General features: G+C 34.2%; 1 long non-coding RNA gene across 1 annotated transcript; it reads right to left on the bottom strand.

Annotated features, from left to right (window-relative positions):
* Positions 1-1,017: 1,017 nt before the first annotated feature.
* Positions 1,018-3,519, bottom strand: LOC132311511 (uncharacterized). The gene is made up of 3 exons (XR_009483033.1): positions 1,962-3,519; positions 1,805-1,870; positions 1,018-1,707 (listed from the first exon to the last, which is right to left on the bottom strand). It is a non-coding gene; the product is annotated as an uncharacterized LOC132311511 (long non-coding RNA).
* Positions 3,520-4,790: the final 1,271 nt, after the last annotated feature.

The following is a 4,790-nucleotide window of genomic DNA, read 5'->3' on the forward strand; positions in this document are numbered from 1 at the left end:
ATTTGCTATGCCAGGGCATATAAATCCCAACAAAAATCTACCTATTGTGGTGGCATTTTTGGGGTGTCAACGACATGGAGAGGTCAGCTTTGCGAGATCTATTACTACTGTTCTGAATATTTTCAACAGGTGTTTGGGGAGTGTGGATTGTAGTAAAGATAAATATTTTTATTTTGGATTTTCTGTGATTGTTATTTCTCAAGTTTGAGCATGAACTTGAGAACAACTTGTACGATTTAATTAGTGAAGATCATCGGTTTGCCATGTGATTTTTTCCCTCCCTCTTTCTCCATGTATATCTTTGATGTTGATTCTTTATTTTTCTACATTGTTTGTTGTTTATTTTTTCAAGCTTAATTTTCTCAGCCCAAAAATTTTTGGACCAACAAGTAACCCCGAGTGTGATGTACCACAACCACCAGCCAACTGTATCAGAAATCGAAAATCAAAGCACACTTCATGTACTTATAATTAAGTTGAACCTCCTTATCTGTTGAATCTTTTCATTGATTGTGCCCCTCGTAGTTTTTCAATGTACAGTATATAAGTTGGTGGTGTAAAATAGAGTCGGATATATAACACAAAAATGACAATGAACTAAAAATTTGAGATCTCTAATCATATTCTTGGAGTAACCTTATCTTTTAAAATTTCACAAAAGCAAAGCACACTTCAAGTATATTATGAAGTACACTATGCTTTTCTTATTAATAAGGAAAACAGTGGTACTTTTCAACTTTAGTGCAGATAAAAACAAAAATATCAAAAACAAATTATACTCCCTTTGTCCAAAAAAAAGATGTCCTATTTAGGGAGTCTCAAATGTAAAAGTAGTTTTGGAATCGCAATGATGAAATCAGCGTTGACAGCATTAATTTGTCTAATTTGAGACGGAAGTAGTAGTTAAATAATTTCCTAAACAGGACATTTAATTTGAGACAGAGATAGTAATTAAACGATTTCCACACAAGATATTTAATTTGCAACCAAAGTAATAATTAAACAAATTAATGCTTCAGCATTGCGATTCCAATACTACTTTTACATTTCATCATTTTTCCTCTTTCATTATTTACGTGGGTCCTTACTTCCATTTGCAAACTTTCTTTAACTTTTGTACACGCATTTTTCCTTTCCCATTATCTGTGTCTCTCTCTTTCATTTTTTTATTTTTGTCCCCACCCATCTCTATCTCTCTCAAGAGTGTTGAATTCATGGATGTTGCTGGTCGAAGTTGCCGGTTTCAATGGATTGAATGAAGTTTTTGTGGTTTGGGTCCCTGTTGATATTTACTCTCCCATAACAGTCATTTAGTAAGAACTAGCATCTTGTCACGTGCATTGCACGTGATTAACATAAAAAAAATTGCATATAATTCAGTTTCGCTTATGATTAACTAACGAAACTTTTTTAGTTGTTATATTTATGCACAATAATTTTAAAAAAAAAATGGTCACTTAAGGCAATAATACATATATATTAAATATAATATAATCTCTCGTAACTATAACAAAAACTATATAACACATGTTTGGCTTGCAAAGTCTCAAACACACCTTTACACTGAATGGAGATGTGAATGCATATATATACTGTAATTGAAGATTTTGTGCACCAAAATGCCAACCCTTGTAATACTCAGCAATCTCACACCCTTGTAACGCGTCTTTCACGCGCACCTTCTTCTATGGCGACTGCAATTCTGCCCTAAAATCGAAGTATCAAATCAGGTATTTTTGGTTCATAAAAAGAAAATTGAAGAGGAAAAAAACAGTAAATACTAAATACATAAATAAATAAGTACCTCAGTATCAACCTGTTTATAATCTACAATCTGTTGTCCGTACAATTGAGGAACAACCCAGTAACCCTATACATGATATATCCAAAATGAACCACACAGAACAATAAATTTAAGAAAGAGATTCCAAAAACAATGAAGATAGAGAAAATCATCTTACAGAGCATTGGCCAAATTGTTGAGAAGCTTCTCAGAATCTTCAAAGAAGAGAGACACCACTTCCACAACAAAATCCGGGTTGCTCTCATCGTGCAGTTTCTGGAGTTGCAAAAATTGATTGTCCAAAAAACACTTCAGACAACCAACAAAAACTAATCACCAGAAAGCCTCAAACAAAGAAAAATCAAAGCACAGAAAATCAGTAAGAGAACCCAAAACAAACAAACGCATATGAAGATCATTGAAATCTTTGTGGACAATACTGTCCTCACGATACAGAGACGTCTGAGTAATCAACAAACTGTCTCTGCAACGGACCGATGAAATCCATGGTTGCTTGCTAGCTTCTGGGTTGTCCTCACAATCAAACACGATCAAAACCCACTTCGAATACAGCAAATCAAACACAATCATTCCTTCTTCCATCATTTCTTCTCCCTTTTCTTTTCCCCTTTTTCGGTTCTTTCTCCTTTGTTCCCTTCCGCTATGTTTTCATTTGGCAGTGGTTCTGTTCATATTGTTGTTGATCTCCTGGTACTAAAATTTTATATTACTTTCCTGAATTCTTATCACAGTTCACGTTACAATTTCTGTCTCTCTTTCTCATTTCTTTGTAACTGTAACATTTTTGTTTGAGATCAACAATAATGGGCTATTCAGTATCTAATCACAAATGACTCAACAATAATGGACTATCACTCCATCAGAACATTTTTCATTTAAAAAAATATATATTTTAATAAATAAAAGCCCCACCCCACTGCTTTTCTTTTTGCAAAGTTTTCGTCTTTCCCTCACCTATGAAATACGGACACTCCTCTTAAAGGCCCCGTACTCCGTATCGGATACTTTTCGAACACTGACACCTATATCCGACACTTCTGTAAAGTGTCCAAATATTATTTTTTATTGGACACGCGTGACCGAGGCTCGGACATACGGTCCGACACTTCTGTGAGATAAAATTTATTTTCTCTCACTCCTCTCAGTCTTTCCTCTTCTTCAATTATCTCTTTTCATGAACAAGATATATATACATATATATATTTAAATTACATGAACAAAACTTTATGTCAAGAATGAGTTGCTAAGAGGAGACGGTCTACTTTCTTCACACATGCTTTTTCTTGAAAAGAAAATGGCTCAAACAGAATCAAATGAACAATAGATTTTGTAACTTGGAATGATGCTTGGAATCATTCCCAATATTTTAGAATTGAAGAAATCAGTCATGGAAACCGAAACAAAACCCTCACAAACGGCTGAATCGCATAGCCTTACAGTTACAGACAAAATCTTAAACATACTCTCTGGACTCCCCGTTCTAAATCTACTGCAATACAGATGTGTCTGCAAATCATGGCAATCTATGATCTCCGATCCCCAATTCATCAAAACCCACCTCCACCAATCAACCCAATCACTTGACACCCAAAGGCTCAAAAGAAAACAATTTTTTTATCATCTCCATGCTTTACTTTTCTGAGTCATGAGCAAACAAGGAGGAGAGAAACAAGGAGAGGGAGAAACGAAGGGTACGCACGCGGGATGAGAGACAAAAAAGGGAGACAAACTAAAATGGGTCGGTTAAATGGGTATGACCCATGTTTTATATTTTTTAATGAAAAAGAAATGTGACAAATTCTTATTGGGCCACGTCAACTTGGAGGACAACTCCTGTCCTGATAAAAAATCACACGCAAGCAAAAAAAATGAGATTTACATGGCAAATTACTAGTCTACGGACAAAGAATGACTAATTTTACTTCAAAAACTTGATTACTAGCTATTCTCTCCCCTCACAATCTCAAATCTCTTTTTTTCTCTACAATTTACTCTTTTCATACCCATATTTATTTATAGAGTCTTCAAACCTAAATTCTTTTCTTATTAGACAAATATTGTCCAACTTGCCTATAAAGAGTTATCATATTAATCTCAACTCTAAAATAGGAACTTTATGGAACACAATTTCCTTAACAAATTTTAACATTCCAAAACGGAAATAAAATTAATTTCAATATTCTAAAACGAAAAAGGAAATTAATTTCTATAGACAATTTTAACTCACAAACTCAACAATCTCCACCTTGACTCGAAATTAATTTTTACACACTCTTCTGAAGCTCCACCTAGAATGAAGTTCACTCTACATTGAACAAAGATTATGAGCCCCTTTTTCTAAATTCTTATCCCAATCCACGATACAAGTCAAAAGATGAAGGGACCGTATATCATATCCATCGGACCATCTTTCTAACACACGTCACAAATTACCAGCCACAAGTCTATCAGTCTATGGGGGAAGATTGCATAACATTACAAAATATCACTATTCTTAAGGGTAAGAAGATATTTGTTTTTGAAATTATCTCAATATATAATAATAGACATCCACACAAAAAAGAGGTTTATGACTGAAACTATTTATTTTCTTATTGTGAATTAACAATCATGATAGTATTTTTTCCTAAGTAGTTCCCACTCTGCCTGCTATATTACTTTTTTTAACGAAAAAAAAAAAAAAAATTTCTAGTGCCATCCCTGGATTTGGAATGCTTCCCCCTTTGCATTTACTAATTTAATAATCCAACCAACTATTGGTACTATTTATTTGTTTGCTTATTTTAATCCCAAGTGGGTTGTTGAGTCGGTTTAGGCAGCCTTTGCAACATGGGTTGGGTTTGGAACAATAATAACCCAATTGATTATTATGTTTAAACTGGATAACGCTTAGTGCCGTACAAACACTGTCTGAGCCCAACCCACTCAAGGCCCAAGTAGATCAAAAGGCCCGATAAAGTTTGAATTCTTGACTATTTAAGCTAAT

The sequence above is a fragment of the Cornus florida genome, unplaced genomic scaffold (genome assembly GCF_030987335.1).
Source record: "Cornus florida cultivar Cherokee Brave unplaced genomic scaffold, ASM3098733v1 CherokeeBrave_3.0.0_Hap2_Chr06, whole genome shotgun sequence".
Classification (NCBI taxonomy): Eukaryota; Viridiplantae; Streptophyta; class Magnoliopsida; order Cornales; family Cornaceae; genus Cornus; species Cornus florida.